This window comes from Zingiber officinale, chromosome 6A (assembly GCF_018446385.1).
Source record: "Zingiber officinale cultivar Zhangliang chromosome 6A, Zo_v1.1, whole genome shotgun sequence".
Lineage (NCBI taxonomy): Eukaryota > Viridiplantae > Streptophyta > Magnoliopsida > Zingiberales > Zingiberaceae > Zingiber > Zingiber officinale.
The window spans coordinates 34,923,502-34,938,344 of record NC_055997.1 but is presented as its reverse complement, the minus strand read 5'-3'; the positions used below and the strand labels follow the sequence as shown (position 1 = coordinate 34,938,344).

Sequence of the window (14,843 nt, the reverse complement as noted above, 5' to 3'; positions counted from 1 at the left end):
CAAGATTCTTTGTTTGCCATCAAATTGAAGGAGAGGTTAGCTTGATACTTTAAATTGGTATTGACAAATGGTATACAACTCTTTATACATCAAATTGGTCAACTCATCAAGTATATTCCTCCAATACTCTTATCTTCTCATTTTCTTCATTAAATACTTTTCTTTTGCCATTTTCATTCACTTTCATTGTTCTTTTTGTTTCCATTTCAATTCTTCATGATTAAATCCTTTTGATTCATGTATGCTATGTTATATAGTGGTGGAGAAGTAGAATATAAGCAAGCTTATGGTAGTGAAATGTTGTGAGTTGCATTGAGTGAGCTCCACTAATATGCATTTTTGAGTGTGAGGGCTAGAATAGGTGAATACCTTGTGAGATTGTAACTTGCTTAATTTTTCAATTGGATTGAAACTACCATACCTACTGATTATTGTTTGAATTGTATTCATGATTGTTTGTGATCTTTAAAATGATCGTAGTTAAATTCTTTTTACCATCTTCTAGGTATTGCTAGAAAATTTGTGTGGAGATGATTTTTAGTTTCTTGACTTGAATGGGACGTCCAAGACTAAGTGTGGGGGATTTGATAACCATGATTTAGCTATATTATTTTGATTCATAATGCATATTTTTGATGGTCTATTCATAGCTTAAACTCATATATACATTACATTTTGTAATTACATTTGATTTTGGACTTAATTATAAATTAGCTTATTTTCATGGTATTTGGTGCTAATATTTGATTCTTATTTTGTAGGCATCAAAAGGGTTATGGACCCGATCAGATTGTACCACAATTGGGCTCAAATCAAGGGCTAAACGAGGCGATCAAACCTTGGAACATTATGGACCGTTCGTTGAAGATCAGAGAGATCTGAGCCATCCGTTGAGAATCTGGTCCATCCGACCTAATGAGGAGCAGATCTCGTCCATTGATGAATATCCAGAAGTTTTGATCCAGATCTGACCTCATCCAGCCGTTGATCAAGACCCGGATTGTTCTGGACCGTCCGATCAGTTTTGAAGAGGTTTAAAAGCTTCGTGAGAAGCTACAGTGCACCTGGACTCGGCTCGCAATTTTCTCTACAGTAGCGTCTTCTTCTTCGCGCGACAGCCGCAGTTCCCTTCCACAATTCAGATCCGAGAGCAGATTTTCTTCATCGCCGGCGATTCCTGAGCTCTGGCGATCTTCGTCCGAGTTCACAGAAAGTGGTCGAGGGTGTTTCCCAGTCCGCATTGCTTGTTCTGTCCGCCGCAATCCAGCATCGAGGGTGTTTCCCAGATCTGGGGTTCCATCAGCATCGGAGCTCTCGAGGGTGTTTCCCAGAAGCTTCTGATCGCATTTCCGATCGCCTTTCCATCAGCGACTCCATCCGATCTGATCATTCGGTTGAGTGTAGCAAATTCCAGAATTCAGCACTGTTCCTTTGTGCGTTGAGGATTTCAGCCGGTTGTGAGCCCGAAGGATGTTTTCCGGAGGCTATGAACATTCATCTGGATGAGTAGGAAGCTCTAGATTCAAAGGTGGTTGCCCGAAGGATGTTTTCCAGAGGCATCTCTATTTTTGCAGCAGAATGAAGAAGCTGCCGAAGGGTTTGGTTTGTGGATGTTTAGGGTTTTTGTTTTGTCTTTGATTTGTTTCAAACTTGCTCAGATCGTCAGATCTGATTCACTGTCTTTACAATTTCTCCTTGTTTCAGTTTTGATTTGAATTTACTTTGCAAACCCGTATCTGATGTTATGATTTTGCAATTCTGATTTGTTTGAATCACTAATTAGTTAACCACTAATCTTGTTTAACTACTAATTAGTCAGCTAACTAGTTTGAGTTCTGAATTAGAAGTTCTGGTTAACCTTAGTTTGATTAGTTTAGGTTATTTAGTTAGCTAGTCTTTGTTCTTTACATTGGATCTATTGGGCTGCGATTGAGTGTAATTCGTGAATGCTTAATTGAAGGTTTTTGTTTGTGTTCCTCTGTTGAAGGTTACTGTGGTTGAGCATTTAAGTTTAATGGTTGAATTAAGTGTAATTGAGAATTGGATGATACTTAGGTTTTACAAGTTGTTTGAGATTTCAAGTTCACTTATTACTTGATACATTTGTTCTGTGAATTGGATTGTTAAGGATGACCATGAGTTAAATTGTAAAAGAATAACTAGAGTCTTTCATTGTTTACCTCTATTTCACATTGTTGAATGAAGTTGAGAATGGAAGAGCTTAATAGAACTTGTTGACGTAAGAATTTGATTGGAACCAATTCTAGGATACACACACACTCACTAGTTAACCTTGGAAAAATACGACTTGGGACTCCTTACTACACGTGTTATTTTAGTTAATGTGAGTTTCTAATCTTTATCAATTTAGGGTGCCACGTGACATGCAAAATGGCTTACACCACTAATCTCGAACCTATTAAGGTACTACAAGGCGATCTAGGGCCTAGGGGCGATCTAGGAGCCCGCCCATGGACCTTGTGTCCAGTACATGTCACTTTAAAGTAAAATACTTTCTTTTAAACTTTGCTTTTTTATACTTGCACTTACTTGTCATTTAAACAAGCACCGTATGTGCGCTTAATCCCCCATACTTATAGGGAAGCACTTTAGGACACTTGAATATGCTTCTTATCCCCAAAACTAAATGGAAAGCAAATCAAGATACTCCAAACATGCTTTTAATCCCAAAACTTTAGAGGGTCTCTTACAATCATAACATGTATCTTCTTTAACATGCATAAAACATATCACAACATGTATCTTCTTTAACATACATAAAACATATCACACATGTATCTTCTTTAACATGCATAAAGTATATCACAACATGCATCATCGAAGCAACTCATACTGTAAGTGAGTAGTACTTATATCCTTTCGCTATATCTTACTATTATAGGGTGCAAGAAAACAATCCTCTCTTATATGCCTTAATCTCCAAGTCACCCTTCCCACACGTACTAATCCTTGTGAAAACTCTCCTCTTAGATTCTCCTCTTGAAGAACTTAAAACCTTGGAACCCTAGGGTTCTTGGCCGAAAACTAAAAAGAGGGAAGAGGAGGTTTCGGCTAGGGAGGAGAAGAGGAAATGAAAAGTTAGGTTTTCTTCTCTTCCCTTCCCCTTTTATACTAAGTGGAAGTTGAAGCATCTCTTCACACATAATCAACATATAATGGATAGTTTTCTATTTTCAATGTGATGCTTTACCATCACCCTAATGGCTACTTAAATCAATCTTAAATAAATGGTCTAGGGTTCAAATCCTAGCATGGGTCATTTATATATATATTTTTATTTATTTTCTCTTCTTCTTTTTCTTTTTGCTCTTTTAGAAGAGAGGAAATTTAAGGGTGTTACATTTCTCACCTCTTAGTCATTTGGCAATCGGCTATAAATTGATCTTGTGATTTACCTCCATTCATATAATATGGGGATGAGTTATGAGGGCGTCTAGGATAGTGAACGTAATCACATTTTTGTTACAATGAATGCCATAACATTTTTTTTTTCAATTGACACCAGATATCTAACTTTTCAAACCGATTAATCCTAGAGGTAACCGGTCCGATTCTATGAAAGTTTTCCACCGGCTATTAAGGAAAATCGTGAAGTACTCATAGAGACTCATTCAGATAGACAATATTCTTAGGCCAATTTTTCACTCGAGGAAAAATTCTATCCAATATGCTATGATTGAAATTTGATTATTAGATAATTGGAGGGATAAAAAAAACATGAATGTCATAACATTTGTTATATATGCTTATAACAATTCATCTTATTATCAACATAAAATATATTTTCAAAAATATATTCAAATCACACATTTTGGATCACATGACTTCAATATGCTCCATCCAAATAGGAGCATATTTCTTTAATAGAGCATGTCGCGTTCTTTTTAATTTATTTTTCCCTTTACAAAATTTGAGAGTAAACAAATAAATATATGAACTAGCTAATGTTAGTTGTATGTAGATCGTCAGAAAATGAGGTCAAATTTTGCTTGGTTTCTCCATCACTATTGGAGAAGAGTTTAGTGAGTATCAAGAACTTTTTTATACTATGGATACTAACTTGAATAGATTGGTGTGTGGAAAGTAACTTAGACCAGATTGGTGTGTCCCCTTTGTTGTCATATTGTATAGGTTTAGAATATTCTCACAGTGGGCTAAACTTAAAAGGAATTACATTATATGATACAACGAGGTGAGATATATAAGATAAGGCCTTTAAAGTGAGATTCGATATCAACAAAGTCGGTTGATATGGTGATCAAAGTCAAGAAAAGGTCTCACATTGGTAAATCAAGAAATCGAATAGATTTCAAAGTCTTAAGTGAGCTGGAAAAATAAGGTAAGTACTAGAAAAACAAGACATAATTTTAGACAATAAAAAAACATAAATACTTGCAAAACGTAAACTTAAAAGGAATTACATTATAAGATACAACGAGTAAAGTGAGATATATAAGATAAGGCCTTTAAAGTGAGCTTGTCATTTAAACAAGCACCGTATGTGCGCTTAATCCCCCATACTTATAGGGAAGCACTTTAGGACACTTGAATATGCTTCTTATCCCCAAAACTAAATGGAAAGCAAATCAAGATACTCCAAACATGCTTTTAATCCCAAAACTTTAGAGGGTCTCTTACAATCATAACATGTATCTTCTTTAACATGCATAAAACATATCACAACATGTATCTTCTTTAACATACATAAAACATATCACACATGTATCTTCTTTAACATGCATAAAGTATATCACAACATGCATCATCGAAGCAACTCATACTGTAAGTGAGTAGTACTTATATCCTTTCGCTATATCTTACTATTATAGGGTGCAAGAAAACAATCCTCTCTTATATGCCTTAATCTCCAAGTCACCCTTCCCACACGTACTAATCCTTGTGAAAACTCTCCTCTTAGATTCTCCTCTTGAAGAACTTAAAACCTTGGAACCCTAGGGTTCTTGGCCGAAAACTAAAAAGAGGGAAGAGGAGGTTTCGGCTAGGGAGGAGAAGAGGAAATGAAAAGTTAGGTTTTCTTCTCTTCCCTTCCCCTTTTATACTAAGTGGAAGTTGAAGCATCTCTTCACACATAATCAACATATAATGGATAGTTTTCTATTTTCAATGTGATGCTTTACCATCACCCTAATGGCTACTTAAATCAATCTTAAATAAATGGTCTAGGGTTCAAATCCTAGCATGGGTCATTTATATATATATATTTATTTATTTTCTCTTCTTCTTTTTCTTTTTGCTCTTTTAGAAGAGAGGAAATTTAAGGGTGTTACATTTCTCACCTCTTAGTCATTTGGCAATCGGCTATAAATTGATCTTGTGATTTACCTCCATTCATATAATATGGGGATGAGTTATGAGGGCGTCTAGGATAGTGAACGTAATCACATTTTTGTTACAATGAATGCCATAACATTTTTTTTTTCAATTGACACCAGATATCTAACTTTTCAAACCGATTAATCCTAGAGGTAACCGGTCCGATTCTATGAAAGTTTTCCACCGGCTATTAAGGAAAATCGTGATGTACTCATAGAGACTCATTCAGATAGACAATATTCTTAGGCCAATTTTTCACTCGAGGAAAAATTCTATCCAATATGCTATGATTGAAATTTGATTATTAGATAATTGGAGGGATAAAAAAAACATGAATGTCATAACATTTGTTATATATGCTTATAACAATTCATCTTATTATCAACATAAAATATATTTTCAAAAATATATTCAAATCACACATTTTGGATCACATGACTTCAATATGCTCCATCCAAATAGGAGCATATTTCTTTAATAGAGCATGTCGCGCTCTTTTTAATTTATTTTTCCCTTTACAAAATTTGAGAGTAAACAAATAAATATATGAACTAGCTAATGTTAGTTGTATGTAGATCGTCAGAAAATGAGGTCAAATTTTGCTTGGTTTCTCCATCACTATTGGAGAAGAGTTTAGTGAGTATCAAGAACTTTTTTATACTATGGATACTAACTTGAATAGATTGGTGTGTGGAAAGTAACTTAGACCAGATTGGTGTGTCCCCTTTGTTGTCATATTGTATAGGTTTAGAATATTCTCACAGTGGGCTAAACTTAAAAGGAATTACATTATATGATACAACGAGGTGAGATATATAAGATAAGGCCTTTAAAGTGAGATTCGATATCAACAAAGTCGGTTGATATGGTGATCAAAGTCAAGAAAAGGTCTCACATTGGTAAATCAAGAAATCGAATAGATTTCAAAGTCTTAAGTGAGCTGGAAAAATAAGGTAAGTACTAGAAAAACAAGACATAATTTTAGACAATAAAAAAACATAAATACTTGCAAAACGTAAACTTAAAAGGAATTACATTATATGATACAACGAGTAAAGTGAGATATATAAGATAAGGCCTTTAAAGTGAGATTCGATATCAACAAAGTCGGTTGATATGGTGATCAAAGTCAAGAAAAGGTCTCACATTGATAAATCAAGAAATCGAATAGATTTCAAAGTCTTAAGTGAGCTGGAAAAATAAGGTAAGTACTAGAAAAACAAGACATAATTCTAGAAAATAAAAAAACATAAATACTTGCAAAACGCTAGAAGAAGGGCTTGAACCTTCGACCTTGTGGTTAACAGCCACACGCTCTAACCAACTGAGCTATTCCAGCAATGTATGAATTAATTGCCAATAACTTATATATATATTTAAATTAAAGTCAAATATATAGCCATTTATAATTCATAAAAAAATGGATCACCTAGGCATTCAAACTACTATCAAATCACCTAATACAATATATTCACAAGTTATTGATCCAAAATGTCACTGCTACTTAAAAAATAGAAGAGGAACATTTGAAATTCCTAAGGGGTTAGGCCTTAAAAGCAATTTAAAAATCATGAATACTATGACATTTCAACATTTCGTAGAGTCATAACTATCAAAACATTACCTTGGGTAAGATTGAGTTAATTAGTGTGGGGCCGAGTTGCTACTATAGGATAAGAGTTTAAATTTTGGCAAAGTCGAGGAAAAAAACTCCTCCCATGCACTGGCCAACTACAGTTTCCTGATTTACCTCCTCATATATGGTTGTGGGGGTGACCGTGTGACGCCGTTGGGGTGGCGGATTCCACCTTTTGCTACCATGAATGTCATAACATTTTAGAAAAAAACTTCTCTCACCCCTTAGTCATTTGGCAATCGGCTAAAAACTAATTTTGTGATTTACCTCCATTCATATAATATGGGGATGAGTTATGAGGGGCGTCTAGGATAGTGAACGTAATCACATTTTTGCTACAATGAATGCTATAACATTTTTTTCAATTGACACCAGATATCTAACTTTTCAAACCGATTAATCCTAGAGGTAACCGGTCCGATTCTATGAAAGTTTTCCACCGGCTATTAAGGAAAATCGTGAAGTACTCATAGAGACTCATTCAGATAGACAATATTCTTAGGCCTATTTTTCACCCGAGGAAAAATTCTATCCAATATGCTATGATTGAAATTTGATTATTAGATAATTGGAGGGATAAAAAAAACATGAATGTCATAACATTTGTTATATATGCTTATAACAATTCATCTTATTATCAACATAAAATATATTTTCAAAAATATATTCAAATCACACATTTTGGATCACATGACTTCAATATGCTCCATCCAAATAGGAGCATAGTTCTTTAATAGAGCATGTCGCGCTCTTTTTAATTTATTTTTCCCTTTACAAAATTTGAGAGTAAACAAATAAATATATGAACTAGCTAATGTTAGTTGTATGTAGATCGTCAGAAAATGAGGTCAAATTTTGCTTGGTTTCTCCATCACTATTGGAGAAGAGTTTAGTGAGTATCAAGAACTTTTTTATACTATGGATACTAACTTGAATAGATTGGTGTGTGGAAAGTAACTTAGACCAGATTGGTGTGTCCCCTTTGTTGTCATATTGTATAGGTTTAGAATATTCTCACAGTGGGCTAAACTTAAAAGGAATTACATTATATGATACAACGAGGAAGGTGAGATATATAAGATAAGGCCTTTAAAGTGAGATTCGATATCAACAAAGTCGGTTGATATGGTGATCAAAGTCAAGAAAAGGTCTCACATTGGTAAATCAAGAAATCGAATAGATTTCAAAGTCTTAAGTGAGCTGGAAAAATAAGGTAAGTACTAGAAAAACAAGACATAATTTTAGAAAATAAAAAAACATAAATACTTGCAAAACGTAAACTTAAAAGGAATTACATTATATGATACAACGAGTAAGGTGAGATATATAAGATAAGGCCTTTAAAGTGAGATTCGATATCAACAAAGTCGGTTGATATGGTGATCAATGTCAAGAAAAGGTCTCACATTGATAAATCAAGAAATCGAATAGATTTCAAAGTCTTAAGTGAGCTGGAAAAATAAGGTAAGTACTAGAAAAACAAGACATAATTCTAGAAAATAAAAAAACATAAATACTTGCAAAACGCTAGAAGAAGGGCTTGAACCTTCGACCTTGTGGTTAACAGCCACACGCTCTAACCAACTGAGCTATTCCAGCAATGTATGAATTAATTGCCAATAACTTATATATATATTTAAATTAAAGTCAAATATATAGCCATTTATAATTCATAAAAAAATGGATCACCTTGGCATTCAAACTACTATCAAATCACCTAATACAATATATTCACAAGTTATTGATCCAAAATGTCACTGCTACTTAAAAAATAGAAGAGGAACATTTGAAATTCCTAAGGGGTTAGGCCTTAAAAGCAATTTAAAAATCATGAATACTATGACATTTCAACATTTCGTAGAGTCATAACTATCAAAACATTACCCTGGGTAAGATTGAGTTAATTAGTGTGGGGCCGAGTTGCTACTATAGGATAAGAGTTTAAATTTTGGCAAAGTCGAGGAAAAAAACTCCTCCCATGCACTGGCCAACTACAGTTTCCTGATTTACCTCCTCATATATGGTTGTGGGGGTGACCGTGTGACGCCGTTGGGGTGGCGGATTCCACCTTTTGCTACCATGAATGTCATAACATTTTAGAAAAAAACTTCTCTCACCCCTTAGTCATTTGGCAATCGGCTAAAAACTAATTTTGTGATTTACCTCCATTCATATAATATGGGGATGAGTTATGAGGGGCGTCTAGGATAGTGAACGTAATCACATTTTTGCTACAATGAATGCTATAACATTCTTTTCAATTGACACCAGATATCTAACTTTTCGAACCAATTAATCCTAGAGGTAATCGGTCCGATTCCACGAAAGTTTTCCACTAGCTATCAAGGAAAATCCTGAAGTACTCATAGAGACTCATTCAGATAGACAATATTCTTAGGCCTATTTTTCACCGGAGGAAAAATTCTATCCAATATACTATGATTGAAATTTGATTATTAGATAATTGGAGGGATAAAAAAACATGAATGTCATAACATTTGTTATATATGCTTATAACAATTCATCTTATTATCAACATAAAATATATTTTCAAAAATATATTCAAATCACACATTTTGGATCACATGACTTCAATATGCTCTATCCAAATAGGAGCATATATTTCTTTAATAGAGCATGCCTCACTCTTTTTAATTTATTTTTCCCTTTATAAAAGTTGAGAGTAAACAAATAAATATATGGACTAGCTAATGTTAGTTGTATGTAGATCGTCAGAAAATGAGGTCAAATTTTGCTTGGTTTCTCCATCACTATTGGAGAAGAGTTTAGTGAGTATTGAGAACTTTTTTATACTATGGATACTAACTTGAACATATTGGTGTGTGGAAAGTAACTTTGACCAGATTGGTGTTCCCCCATTGTTGTCATATTGTATAGGTTTAGAATATTCCCACAGTGGTTTAAACTTAAAAGGAATTATGTTATATGATACAACGAGTAAGGTGAGATATATAAGATGAGGCCTTTAAAGTGGGATTCAATATCAACAAAGTCGGTTGATATCATGATCAAAGTCAAGGAAAGGTCTCACATTGGTAAATCAAGAAATCCAATAGATTTCAAAGTCTTAAGTGGGAGCTGGAAAAATAAGGTAAGTACTAGAAAAACAAGACATAATTTTAGAAAATAAAAAAACATAAATACTTGCAAAACGCAAGAAGAAGGGCTTGAACCTTCGACCTTTTGGTTAACAGCAACATACTCTAACCGACTGAGCTATTCCAACAATGTATGAATTAATTGCCAATAACTTATATATATATTTAAATTAAAGTCAAATATATAGCCATTTATAATTCGTAAAAAAATGGATCACCTTGGCATTCAAACTACTATCAAATCACCTAATACAATATATTCACAAGTTATTGATCCAAAATGTCACTGCTACTTAAAAAATAGAAGAGGAACATTTGAAATTCCTAAGGGGTTAGGCCTTAAAAGCAATCTAAAAATCATGAATACTAGGACATTTCGTAGAGTCATAACTATCAAAACATTACCTTGGGTAGGATTGAGTTAATTAGTGCCGGGCCGAGTTGCTATTATAGGATAAGAGCTTAAATTTTGGCAAAGTCGATGAAAAAAAGTCCTCCCCTGCACTGGCCAACTACAGTTTCCTGATTTATCTCCTCATATATGGTCGTTGGGCCGACCGTGTGACGCCGTTGGGGTGGTGGATTCCACCTTTTGCTACCATGAATGTCATAACATTTTAGAAAAAACTTCTCTCACCCCTTAGTCATTTGAAACTCGACTATAAACTAATCTTGTGATTTACCTCCATTCATATAATATGGGGACGAGTTATGAGGGGGCGTCTAGGATAGTGAATGTAATCACATTTTTGCTACAATGAATGTCATAACATTTTTTTCAATTGATACTCGATATCTAATTTTTCGAACCGATTAATCCTAGAGGTAACCAGTCCGATTCCGCAAAAGTTTCCACCGGCTATCAAAGAAAATCGTGAAGTACTCATAGAGACTCATTCAGATAGACAATATTCTTAGGCCTATTTTTCACCCGAGGAAAAATTTATTCAATATGCTATGATTGAAATTTGATTATTAGATAATTGGAGGGATAAAAAAAACATGACTGTCATAACATTTGTTATATATGCTTATAACAATTCATCTTATTATCAACATAAAATATATTTTCAAAAATATATTCAAATCACACATTTTGGATCACATGAGTTTAATATGCTCCATCCAAATAGGAGCATATTTCTTTAATAGAGCATGTCACGCTCTTTTTAATTTATTTTTCCCTTTTCAAAAGTTGAGAGTGAACAAATAAATATATGGACTAGCTAATGTTAGTTGTATGTAGATCGTCAGAAAATGAGGTCAAATTTTGCTTGGTTTCTCCATCACTATTGGAGAAGAGTTTATTGAGTATTGAGAACTTTTTTATACTAAGGATACTAACTTAAACAGATTGGTATGTGGAAAGTAACTTAGACCAGATTGGTGTGCCCCCTTTGTTGTCATATTGTATAGGTTTAGAATATTCACACAGTGGGCTAAACTTAAAAGGAATTACGTTATATGATACAACGAGTAAGGTGAGATATATAAGATAAGGCCTTTAAATTGTGATTCGATGTCAACAAAGTCGGTTGATATGGTGATCAAAGTCAAGAAAAGGTCTCACATAATTTTGGAAAATAAAAAAAAATACATACTTGCAAAACGCTAGAAGAAGGGTTTGAACCTTCGACCTTGTGGTTAACAGCCACACGCTCTAACCAACTGAGCTATTCCAGCAATGCATGAATTATTTGCCAATAACTTATATATATATATATATTTAAATTAAAGTCAAATATATAGCCATTCATAATTAATAAAAAAATGGATCACCTTGGCATTCAAACTACTATCAAATCGCCTAATACAACACATTCACAAGTTATTGATCCAAAATGTCACTGCTACTTAAAAAACAGAAGAGGAACATTTCAAATTCATAAGAGTTTAGGACTTAAAAGAAATCTAAAAATCATGAATACTATGACATTTCAACATTTCGTAGAGTCATAACTATCAAAACATTACCCTGGGTAAGATTGAGTTAATTAGTGCGGGGCCGAGTTGCTACTATAGGATAAGAGTTTAAATTTTGGCAAAGTCGAGGAAAAAAAGTCCTCCCCTGCACTGGCCAACTACAGTTTCTTGATTTACCTCCTCATATATGGTCGTGGGGCCGACCGTGTGACGCCGTTGGGGTGGCAGATTCCACCTTTTGCTACCATGAATGTCATAACATTTTAGAAAAAACTTCTCTCACCCCTTAGTCATTTGGCAATCAGCTAAAAACAAATTTTGTGATTTACCTCCATTCATATAATATGGGGACGAGTTATGAGGGGCGTCTAGGGTAGTGAACGTAATCACATTTTTGCTACAATGAATGTCATAACATTTTTTTTCAATCGACACCAGATATCTAACTTTTCGAACCAATTAATCCTAGAGGTAATCGGTTCGATTCCACGAAAATTTTCCACCAGCTATCAAGGAAAATCCTGAAGTACTCATAGAGACTCATTTAGATAGACAATATTCTTAGGCCTATTTTTCACCTGATGAAAAATTTATTCAATATGCTATGATTGAAATTTGATTATTAGATAATTGGAGGGATATAAAAAACATGAATGTCATAATATTTGTTATATATGCTTATAACAATTCATCTTATTATCAACATAAAATATATTTTCAAAAATATATTCAAATCACACATTTTGGATCACATGACTTCAATATGCTCTATCCAAATAGGAGCATATATTTCTTTAATAAGCATGTCTCACTCTTTTTAATTTATTTTTCCCTTTATAAAAGTTGAGAGTAAACAAATAAATATATGGACTAGCTAATGTTAGTTGTATGTAGATCGTCAAAAAATGAGGTCAAATTTTACTTGGTTTCTCCATCACTATTGGAGAAGAGTTTAGTGAGTATTGAGAACTTTTTTATACTATGGATACTAACTTGAACATATTGGTGTGTGGAAATTAACTTTGACCAGATTGGTGTGTCCCCTTTGTTGTCATATTGTATAGGTTTAGAATATTCCCACAGTGGGTTAAACTTAAAAGGAATTACGCTATATGATACAACGAGTAAGGTGAGATATATAAGATGAGGCCTTTAAAGTGGGATTCAATATCAACAAAGTGGGTTGATATGATGATCAAAGTCAAGGAAAGGTCTCACATTGGTAAATCATGAAATCCAATAGATTTCAAAGTCTTAAGTGGGTGCTGGAAAAATAAGGTAAGTAGTAGAAAAATAAGACATAATTTTAGAAAATAAAAAAACATACATACCTACAAAACGCTAGAAGAAGGGAGCCTTCGACCTTGTGGTTAACAGCCACACGCTCTAACCAACTGAGCTATTTCAGCAATGAGTTAATTATTTGCCAAAAGCCTATATATATATATATATATATATATATATATATAGGCTTTTGGCAATTAAAGTCAAATATATAGTCATTTATAATTCATAAAAAAATGGATCAAGTAGGCATTCAAACTACTATCAAATCACTTAATATAACACATTCACAAGTTATTGATCCAAAATGTCACTGCTACTTAAAAAACAAAAGAGGAACATTTCAAATTCATAAGGGTTTAGGACTTAAAAGCAATCTAAAAATCATGAATACTGGACATTTCAACATTTCGTAGAGTCATAACTGTCAAAACATTACCCTGGGTAGGATTGAGTTAATTAGTGCGGGGCCGAGTTGCTATTATAGGATAAGAGTTTAAATTTTGGCAAAGTCGAGGAAAACAAGTCCTCCCTTGCACTGGCCAACTACAGTTTCCTGATTTATCTCCTCATATATGATCGTGGGGTCGACCGTGTGACGCCGTTGGGGTGGTGGATTCAACCTTTTGCTACCATGAATGTCATAACATTTTAGAAAAATCTTCTCTCACCCCTTAGTCATTTGACAATCGACTATAAACTGATCTTGTGATTTACTTCCATTCATATAATATAGGGACGAGTTATGAGGGGGCGTCTAGGATAGTAAACGTAATCACATTTTTGCTACAATGAATGTCATAACATTTTTTTCAATTGACACCAGATATCTAACTTTTCGAACCAATTAATCCTAGAGGTAACCGGTCCGATTCCACGAAAGTTTTCCACCGGCTATCAAGAAAAATCGTGAAGTACTCATAGAGACTCATTCAGATAGACAATATTCTTAGGCCTATTTTTCACCCGAGGAAAAATTTATTCAATATGCTATGATTGAAATTTGATTATTAGATAATTGGAGGGATAAAAAAAACATGACTGTCATAACATTTGTTATATATGCTTATAACAATTCATCTTATTATCAACATAAAATATCTTTTCAAAAATATATTCAAATCACACATTTTGGATCACATGAGTTTAATATGCTCCATCAAAATAGGAGCATATTTCTTTAATAGAGCATGTCGCGCTCTTTTTAATTTATTTTTCCCTTTTCAAAAGTTGAGAGTGAACAAATAAATATATGGACTAGCTAATGTTAGTTGTATGTAGATCGTCAGAAAATGAGGTCAAATTTTGCTTGGTTTCTCCATCACTATTGGAGAAGAGTTTAGTGAGTATTGAGAACGTTTTTATACTTTGGATACTAACTTGAACAGATTGGTGTGTGGAAAGTAACTTAGACCAGATTGGTGTGTCCTCTTTGTTGTCATATTGTATAGGTTTATAATATTCCCACAGTGGACTAAACTTGAAAGGAATTACGTTATATGATACAACGAGTAAGGTGAGATATA

At 33.7% G+C, this 14,843-nt stretch overlaps 3 non-coding genes across 3 annotated transcripts; all 3 read right to left on the bottom strand.

Annotated features, from left to right (window-relative positions):
* Positions 1–6,620: 6,620 nt before the first annotated feature.
* TRNAN-GUU lies at positions 6,621–6,694 on the bottom strand. Its single transcript has one exon. It is a non-coding gene; the product is annotated as a tRNA-Asn (tRNA).
* Positions 6,695–8,516: 1,822 nt separating this feature from the next.
* TRNAN-GUU lies at positions 8,517–8,590 on the bottom strand. The gene has a single exon. It is a non-coding gene; the product is annotated as a tRNA-Asn (tRNA).
* Positions 8,591–11,719: 3,129 nt separating this feature from the next.
* On the bottom strand, positions 11,720–11,793 carry TRNAN-GUU. Its single transcript has one exon. It is a non-coding gene; the product is annotated as a tRNA-Asn (tRNA).
* Positions 11,794–14,843: the final 3,050 nt, after the last annotated feature.